Source organism: Strix uralensis, chromosome 13 (assembly GCF_047716275.1).
Source record: "Strix uralensis isolate ZFMK-TIS-50842 chromosome 13, bStrUra1, whole genome shotgun sequence".
NCBI lineage: Eukaryota > Metazoa > Chordata > Aves > Strigiformes > Strigidae > Strix > Strix uralensis.
Window position 1 is genome coordinate 16,334,576 of NC_133984.1, and position 22,459 is coordinate 16,357,034.

Consider the following 22,459-nt stretch of genomic DNA (forward strand, 5'->3'; position numbering starts at 1 on the left):
GGGGCAGAACACTAGGAGGGAGGATATCTTATTGCGAAGTGAAATGGTGAGGTAATGGTAACATTATTTTATAAACTGCATACACATCAGTGACAACTTTAAGCTTAATGTACTGGAATGTCTTGAAATAACAGAAAAAGAATTCATCTGACCAGATAACAGGCACAGAACACTGTTAATGACAATGCCAGCAATAAAACCAAGAGGAATTTTGTAGGCCTACACTGACCTGGGTTGCAGACCAACATTCCTTGTGTGTGTGTCAAACAGTTATTTATTTTTTCCTCCCTGAAAAGGTTAGTATAGGAAAATGTAACAACATGTCAGATTAATCTACCATATGCTATTGTCTGCTAGCAATGAAGGCTCATGAAAATCAGGCCCAGATTGTGCTGTACATTCTGTGAGAAAATATGTTGGAAGTTACTGAATGTACTTATAAATGTAGTGCAATACAAATCAAAATAGTAACAGTGTCCTGAGCACTCTGTTATTGCACAAGCAAAGCACAAGTCTTTGTACTTGCCAAGAGCAACACCTAGAAAATTGTGACTAGGGAAAACAGAGGTGTGGCCAGAACCACGTCTAGTACGAAATGATGATCTTGATGATCACATGGTGTGTTACTTTACCCTTTAATAAACTTTTCTGCATGGTAAATGGATGCACGTTCGTCAGTATAGAGAAGTTCTGCTAAAAAAAAAATAACTACCATTTAGCAGTTCCTGTCAACTAGTATTCTTTGGGGTTGTAAAAGAGCATGGCAATGGTCAGTTCTGAGAAACCCCAGAAGCATTACCAAATGATAAGCCCCTCAAGCTGGGTTGTCACTGAAGTTCATTACATGATGTCATGATAGTAATAATATTGCCACTGATTTCTGCAGGAGCCTGTTGGGTCGAAAGCCATCCTATGATCTCCACTGTGTTATCTGACCTCAGCACTGGCCCAGCTGTTACAAAACTTAATGTTCATTCAGTATGTATTTTATTCACCTTATTTCACAGAATCACAGAATCGTCTAGGTTGGAAAAGACCTTGAAGATCATCCAGTCCAACCATTAACCTAACACTGACAGTTCCCAACTACACCAGATCCCTCAGCGCTATGTCGACCCTACTCTTAAACACCTCCAGGGATGGGGACTCCACCACCTCCCTGGGCAGCCCATTCCAACGCCCAACAACCCGTTCTGTAAAGAAATGCTTCCTAATACCTAGTCTAAACCTTCCCTGGTGCAACTTGAGGCCATTCCCTCTTGTCCTATTGCTTGTTACTTGGTTAAAGAGACTCATCCCCAGTACTCTGCAACCTGTTGTAGAGGGCGATGCGGTCTCCCCTCAGCCTCCTCTTCTCCAGACTAAACCCCCCCAGTTCCCTCAGCCGCTCCTCGTACGACATGTGCTCCAGACCCTTCACCAGCTTCGTTGCCCTTCTCTGGACACGCTCAAGTAATTCAATGTCCTTTTTGGAGTGAGCGGCCCAAAACTGAACACAGTAATCAAGGTGCGGCCTCAATTGCCTTATTTGTGTGTCTTTCCTCAGCTTTTCACGTTGCAGATCATAGAATCATCATAGAATGACCTGGATCAGAAGGGACCTTAAAGTTCATCTAGTTCCAACCCCCCTGCCATGGGCAGGGACACCTTCCACTAGACCAGGTTGCTCAAAGCCCCGTCCAACCTGGCCTTGAATGTTTCCAAGGATGGGACATCTACCACCTCCCTGGGAAACATGTGCCAGTGTTTCACCATCCTCATTGTAAAAAAATTTCCTCCCTAGATCTAGTCTGAATCTACCTTCTTTCAGTTTAAAACTGTTACCCCTCATCCTATCCCTGCACTCCCTGATAAAAACTCACCCCCCATCTTTCCTGTAGCCCCCTTTAGTTACTAGAAGGCCACTATAAGGTCTCCCCGGAGCCTTCTCTTCTCCAGCCTTAACAATCCCAACTCTCTCAGCCTGTCCTCATAGGAAAGGTGTTCCATCCTCCTGATAATTTTTATGGCCCTCCTCTGGACCCACTCCAATAGGTCCATGTCTTTCCTGTGCTGGGGGCCCCAGAGCTGGACACAGCACTGCAGGTGGAGTCTCACGAGAGAAGAGTAGAGGGGAAGAATCCCCTCCCTCGACCCGCTGGCCACACTGCTCTTGATGTAGCCCAGGACACGGCTGGCTTTCTGGGCTGTGAGCACACATTGCTGGCTCACAGTCAGTTTTCCATCCACTAATATTCCCAAGTCCTTCTCCGCTGGGCTGCTCTCAATCCACTCCTCGCCCAGCCTGGATTTGTGCTTGGGATTGCCCCAACCCATGTGCAGGACCTTGCCCTTGGCCTTGTTGAATTTCATGAGGTTTGCTCGGTCACCCCTCTCCAGCCTGTCCAGGTTCCTCTGGATGGCACATCCCTTCCCTCCAGCGTGTGACCGCACCACACAGCTTGGTGTCGTTGGTGAACTTGCTGAGGGTGCCTCGATCCCACTGTCCATGTCACCAACAAAGATGTTAAACAGCACCAGTCCCAACACCGACCCCTGAGGACGCCACTCATTACTGCTCTCCACTTGGACATCGAGCCGTTGACCGCAACTCTTTGAGTACGACCATCCAGCCAATTCCTTATCCACTGAGTGGTCCATTCGTCAAGTCCATCTCTCTCTCCAATTTAGAGACAAGGATGTCATGCGGGACAGTGTCAAATGCTTTGCACAAGTCCAGGTAGATGATATCAGTTGCTCTTCCCTTATCCACCAGTCCTGTAACCCCATCATAGAAGGCCACCAAATTCATCAGGCAGGATTTGCCTTTAGTGAAGCCACACTGGCTGCCACCAATCATCTCCTTATTTTCCATGGGCCCTAGCATGGTTTCCAGGAGGATCCGCTCCATGACCTTGCCAGGCACAGAGGTGAGACTGACTGGCCTGTAGTTCTCCGGGTCTTCTTTTTTCCTTTTTAAAAATGGGGGTTATGTTTCCCCTTTTCCATTCCACGGGAACTCACCGGACTGCCACGACTTCTCAAATACGATGGATAGCGGCTTAGCCACTTCATCTGCCAGTTCCCTCAGGACCCGTGGATGCATCTGATCAGGTCCCATGGACTTGTGCACCTTCCGGTTCCTTAGATGGTCTCAAAACTGATCATCTTCTACAGTGGGCAGTTCTTCCTTCTCCCAGTCCCTGCCTTTGCCTTCTGTGTCTTGGGTGGTGTGGCTGGAGCCCTTGCCGGTGAAGACTGAGGCAGAAAAGTCATTGAGTACCTCAGCCTTCTCCATGACCTGACCAATAAGCTCTCGGTCAGCTCCTCATCCATCCCCAGGCAGAGGTCCATGCACTCCAGCTGGTCACTGACATAGAGGGTGACACCCCCTCCTTGTCTCCCCTGCCTGTCCTTCCTAAAGAGCCTGTACCTTTCCATTCCAACACTCCAGTCATAGGAGCCATCCCACCATGTCTCCGTGATGCCAGTAAGATCACAGCCCTGCAGGTGTGTGCACATCTCCAGCTCCTCTTGGTTATTGCCCATGCCATGTGCATTTACATAGAGGCATTTAAGTTGGGCCCCCGATGAAAATGACTCTCAGGCTCTGGGCATCTATTGCTGGCACTGGCATCAAGCTGGTATTTGTCTTACAGGCCTTTCATGACATTTGCTCCTCCCTCTCTAGAGTCAGCCTTGACAAAGCCCTCCCACCATCTTCTAGCTGCTTTCAGCTGTGCTCAGGAGGCAGCATCACATCACTTTTTATCACAGTACTGTGTCTCACAATCTTTTTACTATCATCAGGACTGTTTCTTTTTTTATTATTTTATTTTTTTCCCACCATGCATTTTTTCTCTTGGAATTTTCAAGGGCTTGATTTTGTAAAATACTGAGAACTTTCAATTCCCATTGGCTTCTGTGAAACATAAAGATGTCAGCACTATGTGGGACAGACCCATTAAGTTTACACAGGCTTTGCACCTGCAAACCCTCAATGAGTTTGAGTTGTTCCACTGTCAGGATGTGCTTTTCTTTAGACATTCCAGGTGTACACTTTGACAGCAAATGTTTTAATGTAACTATTTTAAAAGTTCTCTTCTGTTTTGTCTTCTGTTTTCTTTTCTACCTTATTTTTCTTTGTGTTTAACTTCTTAGACTTCTGAGTTTCTGTGCTTTCCCAAAATACATCTACTATATTTTACCTTTTCAAATGCTTCCTGTAATGCCATCTTCACTCCACCTTTCCCTAATAATGTCCTTTGAAATTTCTTCTCATTCACAAACATAAGTGCTTTTGCATACTGTAATGCTGTCCAAGCAGTGCTTTCATTCAAGTGGAGGAAGAGCTATAACTTGACTCTCCTAAATGCTTTAAAACATTTAGAACTTTAAGAAGCAACAGAGACATCAGGCTGATGTTTCCTATGTCCTCAGCCTAAGGGCAGAATAAAATGTGAGGACATTTGGAAAAGTTTCATATTGCTGCTTTTTAGATTTTGGGGCCTGAAAACTAAATCGTGTTTTCATCATTAAAGAATATTTTTGATATTTTCCTTGACCACAAAAATAGCTTCACTGTTGGATTTCCTTTTCCTTTGAATCTATGTATCAATTAAGGAAGTTGTAATTCTTAATAAATAAGCACATAGACCAAAGAGGAACCAGTGCTACTCATTGTTTAGGGAAATAATTTGGCATTTAGTGAGTTCTTTATGGCAGCTGAAGAGGAAAGTAATTAACAATTCATGTTGGGAGGGCCCCTGGCACTTCCTTCTAGCAAGCACAGTAGTTGTGTTTTTTTATAATACAATCTTGCATATTTGCTAAATCATATGTGTTCATGTTACCCTGACTTTTGTTAGATGAACAAATTACATCCATATGTAGAATGAAACAATTAGAAAACAACTAAAATGTTATATATGAAATGCTGATTTGGTACTATCTTACAGAATGCCCTCATGAGCAATAGTTTAAGGATAAAAGCAAATCTGAAAAAGGAATTACATCAAGAAGTTAAATTAGTTAGGGATTCTTCCATTCATCACCATGAATCCAATCAGGAATTACTGACACTGGAGGAATAATTATATGCTTAGTGGAGAATCTTCTGTGTTTTTTATTGTTGCATCTTTATTATTGTTCCTGTTCTCCCTGGTTTGGAAAAACAGTCACTAAAACAAAGTCTAGACCTGGAAATTTAGCCTTCCATTGATCCATAGTCTAGAAAAAAGAGAGGAGGTAAAAAGCAGTAAACAGACAAATAAAGGCTGAAATGTTGTAAGTGTTAAATCCAACATATACTAACATATTTTCTTAACCTTCTTAATTTGGTTAACTGATTCTAAAATCTTTTTGATTTGCTGTGTAAAACCTGTTTCTAGCAGAAAAATAATTCCAAAGAATGGTGCTCAACAGTTTTCAGAATGGTTGTTATATAAGGCTCAGAAGATGCTCTCAGAATAACAATACTGTACAACCTCTGGGCATTGTGTTTCCCAAGCTCGTATTTAATTACTGATATTTTCAGATAAATGAACACTCAAAATTTTTTCTTCTCTTGTTTTTATAGATCTAATGTATCTGAATAAATCCAACTAAACGTTCCACTAACTCAACTTCTAGGTATCATCTAGATAAAAAGAGTGTAAATCAAATCAGTGGCATGCCAGGAGAAGACCAAATTCAAAAAAGGCTGTACATTTATTTTTTATAATCTCTTTTTTTCTTATTGATAATCTATCAACTAACAGGCAAGAAGGCACTTAGTGACTGGACACAGCAGAAACAGCACGGTACCACAAGGGGTGCATCACTCCCTGTCTGGTAGGTGTGAGCTCAGTACCCCCGTATGAAAGACAATGCAGACTCAAACACAGGCTCTTCCTTTCCTGCCAAAGGGGACTGGAAGTGATCTGAAGTGCAAAAAGAGACCGAAACCACTGACTTCAGTGGAATGTGAGGCATGCTTTCTCCTTTGTTTTCCAGCATGTCTGACTATTAAAAGAAAACATTGTCTCTAGCTTTGAATCTTTCCAACTATAACATTGGCCAAAGCTAAAAGGTGCTGAGCACTTTCTGAGAAGGTGCAGAGCTCCATTAAATCCTGTTAAGGCAGTGTAATAATAAAGGGACAGCCTTCTGACACTGAAACACGTTTGCAGCTTTCAAACTGTAATGTTTCTGTGTAATAAAACTGCTCTGCTGGTACTAAATCTAATCAGTACCACGTGCCCCATCTCTCATGTAAGCATGTTTTGGAGAATACTTTCTACAATAGCTCATCTGTGGATTCAACCACAAATGAAATGTCTTGCTTATGTTGCACTCCCTTTCCTGCCTGCCTGCACAGAATAAAATGAACTGTTTCTTCAGTTATCAGGCAGCCTGTTTCTCTCTCTTCTTCAGTCTGAACATATTCAGCATCCCTCCAGGGTTACTCTATTTCTAAATTCCCTATATGCACATATGCATACACATGCAAATATAAATAGATCATGATAGTTTCCTGTTGCCATGCAAATTGGAAACAAATATGGAATACTTCTGACTTAAAAAGCCTTTATGGAGCATTCTTTCACTGAAAAGCTATTGGTTCTAATATATACATAGCTGAAGTCAACAGAGCCATATGAATTGCTAAGTAATTTCAGTAACAAAAGTAGTATCTTTCCAGCCAGACTTTAAATCTTGTAAAAATATGAAAATTAAATTTTTTTAAATTAAAAACTATCTAACTGTATTCTTACTTATACACTCCCACTGTCAACTAAGTTGCCTAGTCATTCACCAACATCTCTGAGAAAGCTTTTTATCCACATTTAGAGCTTATTACCATTCCCTAGGAAAAATATTTTGGAAAAAAGGAATTTTATCCTCCACCTGTGTTAAAAGGCTTGCAGGTTCTCCTTTTCTTTATTGTCTCACTTTTTATTTCATGGATTCCTGGGAAAAACGGGCTTTTCTGACCCCTTCGTATTGGCCTTTCCATATAATTTACTGTACTGAAATTATCTGTGTTCCTTACACTATATGTAGCAAGGTTCCCCAATTCGTGGTTACCTGAGAGAACAAAAGACTGAATGGTTCCTTGTGAATCTGTTGTGGTATTACCACTAAAGTACCTCATATTGCAAAAATGAGTCAGATTTTGATATGAACCACTATTTCATTTTCTTAATTGAACTTTGAACAGGCTTCTGGTGTGCTTCTCCAGTATACTTTGAAAAAAGTCACATACTAGTTTGGTTTTAATTCTTAGAGAGCTCACTAGTCGTTTGTTGTTTACACAATGTCACTCCTGAATGGTAGAGCCGGACCCTCGGACTTGACACAGGAAATCATTAAAATTCCTGGTATTCTTGAAGCAAACTTATGCACAGTTCTTTCCTCTTTCCACTTCAGCAAGGGCACAAAGCTGTAAAAAGCCACAACACTTAACAAACTTCTGCCATGAGACAGACTATTCTATGTGATTGATCAAAAGTGCATTTTTTTAAGTCAATCACATAGCATACGTGAATTAATGAAAAACAAATGGAACACATTTGTCATTTCCTCAACAATATTTTGCTGTCCTTAAAAGCTTTTTGAGGAACTAAAAATATTTCATTAGCATTAATCCATTAATCCTCATAAACCCACTTGTGAGTTACTGTCCCATTTTAAAGTTGAGGAAATAAAGGCAAAGAGATCAAATGGCTTCTTTAGAGTCACAACAGAAACAGTAATGTTTTTATTTCAGCAATATGCAGAGGCTGAGATTTATGCCTTGCAGGTTGCACAAGTGAACACAGTTTCCAACCCCACAGGATTGAAATTCTAAATGAAGACAAATAAGAGGTTATGGTAGAACTGGAAGCACAGAGGGGCAAAGTGACTTTCCTATAGTCACACAGACAGAAATCCAGATCTGTGATGCCACACTGAGATAAACACCATATAAATGTCAAACCTGCTTGCTAGATAAAGTCCAGACATATAATTCCATGCCAGAGGAACCAAACTACCCTTTTCATCCCCCCATCAACCTTTTTCTCATTCTTCTTCCTTTTTTATATGGTCTTAATCTCATATGTTATTACAAACGTTTTCTGGTACCTAGATATAGTCTTGGATGGGAAACAAAGCTTTAGCTTTCTCAGAGAAAAGACCCTCATTCTCCTGTATAACAGATATATAACCAGCCAGAAGAACATGACCTTCCCTTTAGCTCTTGAAGCTGCAAATACTTTATAACGTATGTCCCATCAATGTTTTGGCAGAGCTATTCCAGTAATGATTGTTGGGAAGCAATAAACTGGAAAACACCCATTATAAAACTTCTTACATGCAAGTCCACAAGAAGATACATTAAATGTTTGCATTCTTCCTATTCCTTTTATTTCAGTTAGCAACATATAAAGACTGCATAGGATCCTCTCAAATAAAACCAACAAGCCAAGCAGGCTTTATGAATGACTGAGATAGCTAATGGTAAGATGAAGTCCAATGGGAAATTATCAGGATTATTAATATTATTATTATACTTTTTTCTACAGTTTAATTCACTTCAGGATTTATGAAAGATTAAATTGCCTATATAGTAAGTTTTGGGGTGTGTTATTGGGCATACTTGATTACCAAGAGTCAAAGTCCTAGTGAAAATCACATTGCACAAAGCATGAACTATTGTGGAGCAACCCTCTGGTACAATGAGAACTACAGTGGCTTGGTCACATTCATGGGAGACCAAGAGCTACCTGCCATATTCCTTCTTCTCATTCCCCAATCAGACAAAAAGTGCAGTGAAGCAGGCAGCAGGTCAGTCCTTGGTTTTATTCATAACTAGAACATTAGTGAGGCTGTGTGAGCTCAAGTAAAATGTGAAATAAATGCAATTTTTTCAAAATTGCAATCTTTGAAAGAGAGCAAAAGACTGTTGTCTCTTCCATAGGTTACCTGGGCTGCTCCTAAGAATGTCTCAGAAAGAAGTCTGTTAGCTGTAAAAGACTGTACCTTGTCAGGTTTGACCTAGGGTTTATATTGACTATTTGATATCTTAATATTTGAATGTCTCTTTATAAAGATTAAAAATAAATTTTTCCTTATTGTGATATTAAAAATAAAGCAGTTTCCCTCCTCCTTCACCTAGGTTAATAAATGCTAATTTTTTCTATGAAACAAGTGTTTTTATACAAGGATTCAGTCTTGTTAAATTGGGTCTAAAGCAATTAACCTATTTCTTACTGTCAGATTTAATTGTAATTTGACCTAATTGAAGACTAAAACCTGAGATACACCTGTCCGAATTACCTTTTTGTACTGAGCTTGAAAAAACATCACAGCTGGAATAGGCTGTGCACAGAGGAATTAAACAAACTCAAACTGGAGCTGCTATGCTTTTGGATAAGCGTTTTGGAGGCTAAGTATTTCCAGGAGATAAAGAGATGTTCTGTTGCTTTCAGTATGCATAGAATGGGTCTCTTCTACCGTCTTCCTGGGTAACTGTCAATGAAATTACTTCAGATATACATCAGTATTAGTTACAAATGAAACAGGTCATCTAATTTTAAGGAATGATCCAGCACCTAAAGAAACCACATTGAGAAGCTGTATTTTAATAGCTTCTAATCCACTGATTTCTAAGTGCTCCAGGAAACTGCACTAACATATAGGTCTTGCTCTCTCTACCATTTGTTTATCACTCTCTATTATGAAAACATGGAAACATATTTGGAACGCAACTAGATGCTCCTGTGAACTGAACTAGTGTGACTGGGAATTCCATGTTACATATTTCATCCTTTTTTTTTCAGTTGAGGGTAAATCATACCATCAGAAATTCAGTGTGTATTTTGTGCTGTGTTTTCGTTTAAAAAAAAGTATTTTGAAAAATCTCTTTTTAAAAACATAGCTTGTTGAGCATTTAAGCTGAATAATCAGGACATATATGTATGTATGTATGTGACAAAATATTATACCTCTGAACAATTCAAAGATCTTTTCTATACTACATCTATTATGTATTTGAACTTGTTTGGAGACTGCCCAGATGTGTCCCCTTTCTATTTTAGAGTCCTGCCCTAAATTACAGACAACCAGAAGGCAGTCTGAGTATTTGCAAAAACAAAAAAAAACAAACAAAAAAAAGTTATAAATACTTTGTAACAACTTGTTATAGCAGAAAAAAAAATCACTTGACTGGCTCAAGGTCTGTGGCATTTGTCATTCTGGTAGAGCTTGTTTTGACTACACTGGAGACTGCATGGGATGATTGAGTATTTTGGTTTCTACCTCTTTTGTCTGAAAAATGACCAGCAACCAGGACTATCACATTTTAACAGATGGAAAACAACTGTTCAGCTGATTCTGTAAGAACTTACGGTTTTTTGTTTTGGTGGATGCTCAACAATATACTTCTACCTCTGTTCTATATAAAGTGTCCCTCATGTTGTAACAGGTAGGAGCAGGATAGAAGAGAGACATTTTGAGATCTGACTGAGCTCATGTATTAGTGACCTACAGCCTAACTGTACAAAGAACTGTACAAAGAGAGCCTGTGACCCCATAAATTCTGCAAGTTATAAAAGGCCATGGCTATGTCAACTGATTTATTTCTCTGTTACTGGAAAACTGACTTTGCTACAGTAACATGCTGTACTTTAAAGGTCACAGTGAACAGGGCTCTGATAAATCAGGCTTGACAAGCACATAGTGCGTCTATGATAACAAAACAAGAAGCTTTAAAATAAGTAAACAATAAAGTAGGTAGAACAGCCAGAATTCTAATTTAGTCAGATTAGAACAGAAACACCATAAATAGGAAAGCAGCACATCTTCTGCTCTCTGAGGGATTTTTCAGGTGCCCATCACAGTACTAATTCCAAGAAGGAAGGAATCTCATACAGTTCTCTATCCCATATATTTACTACTAGATACATGTAGACAATCTGCCCATTTCTTCAGAGAAAGACATTTAAATTCCTAAAAAGAAATTATGCTTCAAACTTCCTGCCCATAATGGTAACTGTAGTTGTCACCTATTATAAGACTGAAAATAGAATGCTGAGATCAAATACATTCAAATAAATTTTAAAATACCAGATCTTCTGGAATAACAAAGCAATGTTTGATAGATGACCAAGTTTGCTAGTGAGAGTTTGGTAAGAATATGCTCTGGCTTTCACAGAGAGCCAATAAACAAGTGTTTTACTCTCATGAATCTAGTGTTGTTGATTATTGCTTTCTGTGTATTTTAAGCATGCGTAGACTCACACTTGATTTATATAATCCAGCTTTATCTGCATACTCAATTTGCCTGTTTGTCTCAGCAGTCAGAAAGGAACATACTGCATCCACAAGGGCTTGCTCAAACTTTCAAGTTTCTTCTCTAAGTTCAAATATAAGAATTTAATTGAAAAAATACAACTGAAAGTCCTGCCTTTGTGGAGCATTCTGTTTTATTTTAGGTTAATTTAATTCTTATACCACTATTGTAAAATAAGTCTAAATACTGGATACCCTTAATTATAATTAATTTAGCAGGAAGATACAGATATTCAGCATTAACCAGGATCTTTGCATCTAAAGAATAACATCTGTTTATTAAACAACCCATGCCATAATCCTAACTACCCATATGATTGAAACACTATGATGTTTTGGTTGTGACTAAATGTGTATTTTGTTCTTTATCTCAAGCTTTAGTCTAAAATTAACTTACTGTACCTCAAATTATTGCAGACTACAGACCTAAAGAAACAATGTCAATCTCTGTTTCCCCAACTTCTTCAAGCTACTGTAACAATCCCAATAGTGCTAAACCCAACTAATTAAATTGGGATTATGTTTGTTTTCTATTATCACAGCAATCACAGTGTGATAGATTACTTTGCTATAAAAAACATGAGGCACTGGATATGCCTATTTTGTAAAATAAGGTACACTACAGAGACTCATGAGCTAACGCTATCTTGAACTAGCATTTTTATATAGCATGACATTGTCAGTAGAGATAACCAGCTTACAAAAAATCAAGTAACCACGTTTATTATTTGCTTTGAATACAAATAACTAGATTTTAAAATAAGACCAGGATGCCAAAATACTCCATGTGTAATGGTGACTAAAAATTAGATTCTATGACATGAACGGAGCAAAAAAAATATTTCAGGATGGCTGATGCAGTTTTTTTTTCATAAAGAAGAGCCTAGATAAAAGGTATATGACCAAGTAGACAGGCCAGAAAAATGTCAAATGTACAGTGAAAAATTTTCACTGTAGAGAAGCTTGTCAAAAACTGTAAATAGTTCTGCTTTGATACCACAAATAAAGCACTTTATACAGACTGGAACGCTTGGTTAATTGTATGTGACTTTTTCATTGATGTGATATGAAAACTCCCAAGGCAACGTCTAAGTTTTATCTAAGACTTCCTTTTCCTCATTTAAGGCTGAATGATTTCCTTCTATGGTTTTATCAATGGGCCAGAAAAGCTGATAAGATTGCTTCCTTCCTCTGTTGGATATGTTTGGACTTCTGCCATCCTGTCTTTAACAGTAATACATTTGCTTTCCTGTCCTGTGTAGAAGCAACAAGTGTGAGGCTACTAGCTTAATTCATAAAATGTAGCTGGAAGACTTAACGTAAGCAATAGAAAACCAAACTAAGAAACAAGTTTGCATTTGAGCTACTCAAATTCTCAGCCATTGCACCTCCAATAATCTGCTGCTATAAGGACAACTGCAAGAGCACCATGGAGCAAATCTCTTCTCAGAAGACTGACTGTGAACTGCTGTGAACTCCCTTCATGAGGAAGTTGGTAAGGGTCCTAAACTCTCCTCCTGCCTCTCCCTTATTATTCTGCTCTTCCCTCCTCTTCCCCATTACACACTTTTGATACAGAGCTCTATTCTTATCAGTTCTTTGCACACCAGAATGAAGTAGGTGTGAGGGAGATGAAAGCATGACCTCATTTAATCCTGTACTGTACCTCTTCTATGAAGGAGAATTTCTAGGGCTGCAGCCAAAAGTGGTTCTGCACTTTTGTGGCATAATGGGAAAGCTCTTTACCTTCCCACTTCATCCCCAGAGCAGGAAGAATAATTTTGGACTTAAGAGAATCTTCAATATTTATCATGTATGTTCTTGCATCCCATATTGGATTTCAGCCCAACATGTGAGTGAGCGCAGCAGCTACAGGGAGCTTGATACAGCTCTTGTATATAAATGTTAAGAGGCGTGAATCATTAAAGTTATCAATTTCCTGAACACAAGCACAAAGGCAGCAGCTGTTTTTACAAGATAAACAATAACACATCCTCCTGGACCTAAAAGAAAGAATCAGTCCTGAACTGCTATATAGTGCTTTAAATAAAAAACACCCCCATCAATTAATATAAAGTTCCTACAGCTTTTTTATGTCAGTTTGAGCCATATTTAATTTGTGAGACAGTCTTCTAATATAATTAGCCTCAGCCTGATGTAGCATTCTCATTTCTTTGCCAAAAACACCTTCTGCAGCCCTTAATGCAATCTGAATTTCATGTTTCCTCTCCAGAAATGGATGTATTACACTGAGGAGTGATCTCTCTTCCCATGGCCATGACACAGTCCATTATTGCATCACAGTTCATCAGCCTGGAAGGCAATAGTGATATATTGGGGCTTTTTCACTGCCTTTCGCCTTTGGGTCTCTCAGCTTCAGTTGCAGTAGCATCAGTGAAGCCATTAGTTGTTGCTGGCTAACCACCCTGAGACCTGTGCCCAACTTGGCAACTAGTTTGTGCAGCTTATTATGCACCTTCCTCAGGATGAAATAACTGCAAGGTCCCTGTCCAGCCCCTCCTACATTCCTGTTGGTACATGCCCCCCTTTCTCCTCTAAATTATCTTAAATTTTTTTACTCCAGTCTCCAGCCTCCTTGTTCTTACCATTTTCCAGTCCTCTGCTCTTCTTTTCCTCTCCCCAAATACTTCACTTTCTTTTGTGTCCACCTCCACCCATGCTCTGAATTCTTTCTTAGTGACATTTGGATCAAAGCATGGTGGATGCAGAGCATTTCAGATGCTTTCCTTATGAGGCCGTACTAGAACTACCATTATATCCTTTGTGGTTACTCACCATCCCTGCTCTAACAAATATTGAGATATTGCAGAGCTCTGGGCATATCTATGATTGTCTTAGAAAACCTGTGACATGTTTCCTGCCCAGAAAACTATTATGGGAAGGGTGGAATAGCTGCCTATGCCTATGTCATATTACACAAGAAATTATTTTCATGCAATGGCTTTTTCTTAGGGGCAGTATCTGCATGATAATACAAGTACAATATAAAAAATTAACCAGGTTAATTTCAAAGAAAAAATACATATATATATAAGTGCTTATACACATATACACACACATATGTATGTACTTACACACATGTACGTAAGTACTTATATAGAATTGGATTCATTATTGGTTTTTTTAATTTCTTAAATTCTATGAAAGCCTAAGCAAACAAATTCTATGCTCCCAAGCTTCAAAAAACTAGTGCCATCCATTCAACTGCTGAGAGCGGCAGTTGCAAGAATATGGAACAAATTAAATTCCTAAATTATGATATGGTTAAGTTGAATAAGGCTTGGAAAAACTGCACTTCTAGTGAAAACCAACCTCCTGAGGAAATTTAAGAGGTGAAGTCATAATGTGGGCTACTTACTGCCAGAAGAAAACAATATCATCTCATGCTGAAGCGCTGATTGATCTGGCAGTAATCTGAATATTGGGGGTACTAAAAGTATTATTCTTGAAAAGATTTTAGTTTTCAGATTCATTAAAAGCTGAATTTTAACTCTAAAATCTGGATCTTGTATCATTACCAGAGCAAAAAGCAATGCAAACAGGGTAAGAGTAGCAACACGTCAAGAAATCTTGCAAAGTAAGTGGGTTTAATTTTCTGTGACATAAAAATATGTGGTCTAGTGGTCTGGGTACAGTAGCAAAAGCCAGGAATTTCATATTTCCAATCCTGCCTGGATCAATCAATAGCCTTAAGAAAGCTCTGTTGACCTATCTGCTTTAGTTTTTCAGAGCAGAGAAAGTTCAGCAAGAAGCAATGGTAATAACCTAATGAAATTTTTAGTCTAAATGAAGAGATCTATGACTTTCAAATGGGACAGAAAGATTTCCCCAATTTGGTCCATTAAGGAATAATACCAAAAGAGTACAGAATAAAATATTTGCTTCTCTTGTGGATAGCAGCAAAAGTTGGACCTTTGTGGAAAAGGCCTAAAAAATGTAGCAAAGACTAAAAAACCACAGGTTCTACAGAAATAGAAAAAGATTCTATGGGAATGTTACTTGTCTAAAAAAACCTGTATAATTTTCTAGAGAATCAGAGCCTTTCTTTGGAAATTTTAGAAGTTTATAGAACTATAGATTTCTGTCTATGTTTACTATTATGATAATTATTATGATCTGATATTTACAGGTAGCTTGTAATTTTCTAATAGAACTGGAAAGACATCCTTTAGGAATCAAACTTCCATGCCTGAAGCTGTATGCTTCTTGTTTAGACTTTACAGTAAAATTTTACCTAGGAAGTTCTTTGCCCTTGTTTTTATACTTGGCAACTTAAACGTAACATTCAGTAAATATATGTTATAGAAGGTGAATGAACATCACTGTATGTTTGAAACTGACTCTTGATCTTACAGCATTAGGAGGCATTTTTTTGGTTGTTTTGTTCCTCTGTGTTACAAAGGTGTCACTTCACAGGATGTTATTTTGGCATCGATTCTAAAAGTAAGCACAATCTCAACAGTCAGCACTTCTGAGCAAGACGATGGAGCATTCTCTGCTCCCTCCAACTCCACATAGTACTTGCTTATCCATCAGTGAACACCTGTGTTTTTTGAAAGACACTGCTGTCAGGCATCAGAGACAGTCTTCATACGAGTCACAGCTGTGCAAATTCAGTGGCAGAAGGGTAATGCAGATTGCAGATGGATAAATGCAAATTCATATACTTTCAAAAATACAGATTTAGAAAGTTAACTTTATACCACTCCTTAATGTATATATTCTGCCATATTCATTTAATCAAACATTAAATCAAAACTGTTAAGATTGCCTCTGCTTTATGAAGTTAGGATTTTAACATTGCACTGTACTTGTATGGGAATGGGATCAGGCCCCTCATAAAAATTGTGTAACTGAAGAAACTTAGTTCAAAAGCAAGTTCACTAGATTCGCTGAACCTGGAGTTTTCTTTCCTCAAAATACATCCTCATTCCTCCTGTTATTTTTTAATACAACTTACGATATGACTTATCTCAAATAGCATCTAAAATTGTAAATGGATTCCTAGATGCCCTTGTATCATTTGCCTCTCTTTGCTAGAAACTTCTGGATAATTTAAAATCTTTTAGGACCATTCTCCTCATTTCTGGAAGTCCTGCTCAGAACTGAAAGCTACAGAAGACCAACACAGCTCCAAATCAACTGGACATGTGCCCTTTGCAGCCACATGTTGGCTAGGAATGTATGGCATTCCCAGACTCATAAACATAAAAGTTGGAAAATGGAACAACCATACACATCAGAAATTGCTTATTTAATGATTTGTCTGTATGCAGCTTGAAAATCACAGAGGCTGTGATTTTCCTTGCCTTAAATAATTGAAAATTATGCAAGAAAAGTTACAGATTTCCAGTACAATAATTCTTAGTCTGTTGTTTGAATAATTCTTTAAGCATTTGCCATTCCAAATGTGTATTTTGAGTGGTGGTCCCAGAAACTCAGGTCAGCAGACAGGTTTTTTGTTCATTTGTTGTCAAATCACAGACAGGTAGTTTCAGTATGTAAGTATGGAAAATTGATTTTGTAAGTGCTGGGATTTTTTTTTAAAGTATTCTTCCAATTCCACTGAGTCCTTTGCATCCACTCACCCACATCCTCCTCAGGTATTTCTGTCCTTCCAGAGTACCCTCTCAAATTTAAAAAAGTAATTCAAAGTAACACAATCCCTCTCCTTCTTTAAATACATCTCTCCTCTTTTCTGTTACAATGCAAACATTTTCAAACAATGATGGATAGAGAGAAGTTAGGCTAAGACATTTACCTGGTTTTATGCCTTACTGACCTGCTCTTATCCTCTATGTACCCTGACTGTGAACAGCAGTTTTTTAAGTTTCTTTGAATATTTTACACTAGTTTTCATTTCCAAGTGTTAGTGAGACAGTATTACTTTAATGTTATTTGAATTGTGACAGTATCTAGAAACTTCAACTATATATACAGTGATATCTCCCGTACAAAGTAATAAACAATAGTCCCAGATAATTTAAGAAAGGAGCAATTGTTTGCTCTGCTAAGGCATGATGGTCCCCTTCCTTGTATTTCCAGTAGACTTTATTGATCAGTTCCTAAATGTTTCCAGATATTTTGTTTCCAGTGCTTATTCTGGGACACTTTTTCACAATCTAATAGGTTTCTCTGTCACAACCTGCTATTCAGCCTACATTTTCTGTTCCCTTTTTAAAGAAGCACAATGTTTCTGTTTGCATTGCCCAACACATCTCTTAGAACGGAATCCCTGTTAAGGGCCACAATGGGTTTTTGACGGTTGGGTTCTTTCACATTTGGGGGTAACTTCACAGGAAGTAATATGCTTCTCATAATTCTCTCATGGTACATTTTGAAGTGTAAACTAAATACACAACTATAACAAGCCATCGGGATGCTCAGCAACAGAAGAGTATCAGCTTTTAGTCACATAGAGATTAAAACTTCTTTATCCTAGGCTTAATCTGTAATATTTTCTTCATATATTACTCAGTTTGCCACTGGACTGCTTTTGCTGTCATCATTCTCGCATCTTTTTTTGTTGACCACCCTAATGAGCAATTTCTATGATATTCTGACAGTCAAAAATGTCCAACCTGTATTATCTTTTTTCACTTCAGTTAACATTAAGTGTATTCATTTATGGTTTATAATATGGCAGAAGATAGAGGCAACCTGGACTTTTGCCTGTGTTCAGACTAGATCAAAGCCTTTAAACATCAACATCTAGCTGTTAAATCAGATTCTTCTTTAATACAGCTTTAAAAAAGAGATGTGCTTTTAAACTTGAGTTCCATTTTTGGTAATTTGACATGGTAATTGGCAACTGTGAAACTGAGTGTCCAAAGAGAAATTAAGAGTATTGTATTTAATGCCTCAGTTTTCAGATTACCATTTTTTAAAATTAGGCAGAATAGGGAAAACCAAAACATTCCTTTATTTTTAGGGTGGACATACATAGTTTTTAACTCTGTTTTTGCTAATCCTTGAAGAGCCTTTACAGATGCACTCTGACTTTAGATTTAAAGGACTAAATTAATCTCTGGACCAAATCTGCTGACAAATATTCTACAGGAAACAAACATTCAACTCCCCAAACATTAAAAGATGTGCCAGGTGTGAATAATTCAAAATATTTAGTAAGACTATAATCCCAGAGATCTCACTTTTAAAAACTTACTGGATTCTAGTTGATAAATCTAAACCACAGCAGATGGAATCATTATTCTATGAGTCTACATATGTCTACTGGTCACTGCATTCTTCAGGCAGAAGAAATCCTGCTTGTGATTAGAGTGAAAGCACGGCGGCTGCCAAACATCTGTGAGAAATTGAACACTATTCATTTATAATCTGAAACCTGAGTGGACAACTAGTTGTTGGCCTCTTCTGTCTAGACTGATGTTGCTCCCCACCCCCACCTCCACGTAAAAGGGTCAGCCAGGAACCTGCAGGACAGAAAGAAATGGCCCAAATGACTAACACTTTTCATTCACGTAAACAGAGTTCACTGGCACACTCTTTTCTTCCACCTCCATCAAAACATCAGTAAGAGGAAAGCATGATTTTAAAGTTGACAGCTATGAAAATAAACTGCCTGGCAGAGGTTCTAAGAAAAGGCATGCCCTGGTTTTAATTTGTATTACGTAGAGGGCCTCTAAAAGTGAAAAAGCATGTGGTATGCTCGAGGCCTCTTGCAGCTAAACGACTGGAATGAGAGTAAATTCATTTATGCCCTCACTATATTTACAGTCCTTTCCACATGAAGGTGCTTTTTTAATCACTCAGAGTTTCATCCTTAACCCTTTCGTTGGGCTTTTACCTCTAATAAAAAAACTGTCATACAAAGAATACTGTGGAGTGTTAGTTAAGCTTCCCTAATTATGCTTAGGCTGAAAAAAAGATAAATATTATAGTCCTCTATTTAACAGACTGGTAAAGTGATTTATGGCAATATATTTTATAGAAAAAAACAGTGAGGGAAATCATAGAATAATAGAATGGTTTGGGTTGGAAGGGACCTTAAAGACCGTCTAGTTCCCCCCCACCCTGCCATGGGCACGGACACCATCCACTAGACCAGGCTGATCAGAGCCCCGTCCAAACTGGTCTTGAACACTGCCAGGGAGGGGGCAGCCACAGCTTCTCTGGGCAACCTGTGCCAGTGTCTCACCACCCTCACGGGGAAGAGTTTCTTCCTTGTATCTAATCTGAATCTACTTTCAGTTTAAAACCATCACCCCTTGTCCTATCCCTACACCCCCCGATCAAGAGTCCCTCCCCACCTTTCCTGTAGCCCCTTTAAGTACTGGAGGGCTGCTACAAGGTCTCCCCGGAGCCTTCTCTTCTCCAGGCTGAACAGCCCCAACTCTCTCAGCCTGTCCTCACAGGGGAGGTGCTCCAGCCCCGATCATCTTTGTGGCCTCCTCTGGACCCACTTGAGCAGGTCCATGTCCTTCTGATGTTGGGGGCCCCAGAGCTGGACACAGAACTGCAGGGGGGGGTTTCATGAGAGCAGAGTAGAGGGGAAGAATCCCCTCCCTCAACCTGCTGGCCACATTTCTCTTGATGTAGCCCAGGACACGGTTGGCTTTCTGGGCTGTGAGTGCACATTGCTGGCTCACAGTCAGTTTTCCATCCACCAATACCCCCAAGTCCTTCTCCACAGGGCTGCTCTCAATCCACTCCTTGCCCAGCCTGGATTTGTGCTTGGGATTGCCCTGACCCATGGGCAGGACCTTGCCCTTGGCCTTGTTGAACTTCATGAGTTTTGCATGGTCCCCCCTCTCCAGCCTGTCCAGGTCCCTCTGGATGGCACATCCCTTCCCTCCAGCGTGTGACCGCACCACACAGCTTGGTGTCGTTGGTGAACTTGCTGAGGGTGCCTCGATCCCACTGTCCATGTCACCAAGAAAAGTGTTAAACAGCACGGGTCCCAACACCAACCCCTGAGGAACGTCACTCGTCACTGTTCTCCACTTGGACATCGAGCCATTGACCGCAGCTCTTTGAGTACGACCATCCAGCCAATTCCTTATCCACTGAGTGGTCCATTCGTCAAATCTCTCCAATTTAGAGACAAGGATGTCGTGCGGGACAGTGTCAGAAATGCTTTGCACAAGTCCAGGTAGATGACATCAGTTGCGCTTCCCTTATCCACCCTTATCCATTCATCAGGCAGGATTTGCCTTTAGTGAAGCCACACTGGCTGCCACCAATCATCTCCTTATTTTCCATGGGCCCTAGCATGGTTTCCAGGAGGATCCGCTCCATGACCTTGCCAGGCACAGAGGTGAGACTGACCGGCCTGTAGTTCCCTGGGTCTTCCTTTTTTTCCTTGTTAAAAATGGGGGTTATGTATCCCCCTTTCCAGTCCGCAGGAACTCCCTGGACTGCCATGACTTCTCAAATACGATGGATAGCGGCTTAGCCACTTCATCTGCCAGTTCCCTCAGGACCCGTGGATGCATCTCATCAGGTCCCATGGACTTGTGCACCTTCCAGTTCCTTAGATGGTCTCAAAACTGATCACCTTCTACAGTGGGCAGTTCTTCCTTCTCCCAGTCCCTGCCTTTGCCTTCTGCAACTTGGGTGGTGTGGTTGGAGCCCTTGCTGGTGAAGACTGAGGCAGAAAAGTCACTGAGACCTCAGCCTTCTCCATGACCCAGGTAATCAGGTGTCCCATTTCTTTTGGAGAGGGCCCACATTTTCCCTAGTCTTCTTTTTATCACCGACGTACCTATAGAAGCTGTTCTTGTTGCCATTGATGTTCCTGGCTAGACTGAATTCTATCAGGGCTTTGACCTTCCTAACCTGATTGCTGGCTGCTTGGTCAGTTTCTCTGTATTCCTCCCAGGCTACCCACTCTTTCTTCCACCCTCTGTAAACTTCCTTTTTGTGTTTGAGCTTGTCCAGCTGCTCCTTGTTCATCCATGCAGGCCTCCTGGCGTTCTTACCTGACTTCCTCTTTGTTGGGCTGCATCACTCCTGAGCTTGGCAGAGGTGATCCTTGAATATTAATCAGCTTTCTTAGGCCCCTCTTCCCTCCAGGTCTTTATCCCATGGTCCTCTGCCAAGCAGATCCCCGAAGAGGCCAAAGTCTGCTCTCCTGAAGTCCAGGGCAGTGAGCTTGCTGTGCATCCTCCTCGCTGCCCTAAGGATCTTGAACTCCATTTCATAGTCACTACAGCCAAGGCTGCCCTTGAGCTTCACACTCCCCACCAGCCAGATGTCTAAATTTACATGCCAACATTTTGAATTAAGAGCAACTATAGGTAGTTAGAGGCTGAATTTTGAAGGGTTGATCGTTCAGAAATTCACCTAAGTTTAATTACTGATTTACCACATAAAGAAGTCTAGCTATGAAGTTGTACATATATAAGACTGCCACCTCCACTGTATCAGTGTGGCTGTAATGAATTAAACATCGTTATATTGGCAAAGTGGAAAGATTTGGATTCAGTTAATGATTATCAGCATAAAGCCAGCATAGCACAGTTAATAGGTCAAGATCTCATCAGAGGTCATTTCCAGTGAAACTGGAGTAATGCCATGATAGATCACAGTATCAATGGCAGGAAGCTGGAGAAACTTGATGCTGATGGGGTCTCATACTTTTAATCCATTTTGAAAATTTACCTTTTTTGTGAGTAAGAGCTGTGCTTCTACACTTCAATTTCTGCCTTTTTCATCTGAAAGGTAGGAGGGTATTGGTTTGCAAGATGACCCTATTGTTATTTAAACAAAGCTTTTAGCATTTAATCATTATAATACAGTTTTGTACCAAGTAGATTAGATATAAGAATTTGTATAGTAACATCTGTGATTAACAAGACAAAATGCCTCTTTTTGAGTTCCCATGGCATTATCTCCACAGAGAACTGGAAATTTTTTCTTTTAAAAATCTTAAGTAAATCTGTGAATTCTATTGTACTTTTATCCATTTTAATAGCATAAATGTTCAGATTCACAGGAAGTGCTTTTTGCTTTTAATGACACAGTATCTAAAAGGTTTATGCTAAATCCTTAATCATATTCCTCCTGTTTAGCTTTTGCTCTTGGGTATAAAAACAGAAATGGTCACAGAACTGCAAGCTTGGAGAAAGATCAAAGAGACAGTTAGAAAAAATAAAACAAGTACACATAACTGCAATGAAGATTG

At 39.6% G+C, this 22,459-nt stretch overlaps 1 long non-coding RNA gene across 3 annotated transcripts in view; it reads right to left on the reverse strand.

Annotated features, from left to right (window-relative positions):
- LOC141949070 (uncharacterized) overlaps positions 1 to 22,459 on the reverse strand; it is a 68,315-nt gene that overhangs the window by 15,001 nt on the left and 30,855 nt on the right. Inside the window, exon 4 of one of the 3 annotated variants that reach the window (XR_012630651.1) lies at positions 21,937 to 21,989. The exons of the other annotated variants lie outside the window; for them this stretch is intronic. This is a non-coding gene — a long non-coding RNA (uncharacterized LOC141949070). The remainder of the gene's footprint in view (positions 1 to 21,936; positions 21,990 to 22,459) is intronic. 3 annotated transcript variants of the gene reach the window in all.